Source organism: Pteropus vampyrus, unplaced genomic scaffold, assembly GCF_000151845.1.
Source record: "Pteropus vampyrus isolate Shadow unplaced genomic scaffold, Pvam_2.0 Scaffold226, whole genome shotgun sequence".
Classification (NCBI taxonomy): Eukaryota; Metazoa; Chordata; class Mammalia; order Chiroptera; family Pteropodidae; genus Pteropus; species Pteropus vampyrus.
Window position 1 is genome coordinate 1,738,817 of NW_011889007.1, and position 1,267 is coordinate 1,740,083.

Below are 1,267 nucleotides of genomic sequence, written 5' to 3' on the forward strand. Positions count from 1 at the left end.
TTTCCTTAAAACTGGCACCATCAGTAAACCACTGTCTCTTGTTCTAGAGTTTCCAGGAACCTGTGCTCTAGGTCTCCTTAGATGTTGGCAGGAAGCAGAGTTGTGGGATTTAGAGTCTGGCAGATCTTCAAAGTAAGGTCTGGGGTGTCAGGTACCAAAGCCTATTATTATGTCAACCTGCTCCCTGTCAATCATGAGTGTCCTTTGGTACCCCAGACAGCCCAGACCTGATGGGGGCTGCCCACCCAAAGAGGTCATCCTGAAGTTAACTTAGAAGCTTCCCTTACTGGTTGGGCAGTGGCTGCTATTACCCTTAGGCAACAAGACCACCACTGGGTAGCCAAGTCCAGTTGTTTGGGAAAGTGGGTTATAACCTCAGGGAAGGCCCCAGCTTCTGAGCCTGGGCCTGCACTGACCTCCCGTGAACACGTGAGGGGAAGGGGTTCCTTTGGTCAAGGAGGTCCAGGGCTGGCACCCTGTCCAAGGTATCCTTTAAGTTCTTGGTGCCTGTTGACATTCAGAGAGTTACAACAGAAGGGGTCCCTCTCTTCTTCCTACAAGGTTTCATAAAGAGGTTTTGCAGTTATTCTGAAATTTGGCCCTAAAGGCGACTGAACCTGCCATTCCTGGAAAGCCCCTCAGCTCCTTCCCACTGCTTGGAACCTATGGTGATAAGATGGCCTCTTTCCTGTGAGGATCCTGCATTCAGCCCTGGGAGTCAGGATGGACCTGAGATACTAAACCTGCTGTTGGAGATTCGGGCTTTTGAGGGACAAACAATTTAGTGCTCTCACAGTATTATCCTGAGAACTCTGAAGGTCTTCGATGGCAATAAGGAAGTCATTCACATATTGAAATAAGGTGCCATTTTTTAGCTTATGGTCCCTGAGGTCTCTTTCTGGTGTCCATCCAGACGAGAGCTATCTGAGACCCCTAAGGGAGCACCGTCCATGTGAACAAACTGCGACATTTCCATAGCTTGGGTTTGCAGCAGGAAGAGCCAATGATATTGGGTGAGGGATAAGCTGGAGGGTCTTTGCATCTTTCTCTTTGAAGGCTAAGACAAGCGAGTCTGGGTGCAATGGTTACAGAAGTAAGCATCTTTCAAACCAAGGACAGTGTGGTGCTAAGCATTCTGCGGGACCTGGGAGAGGAGGGTGCAGGGATTGGGAACGACTGCATTTTTAACTGCCCTCAGATTGTGAATCAACCAATATTTACTGTTTGACTTCCTTCCTGGTAAAATTAGGGTGTTACAAGGGGACTG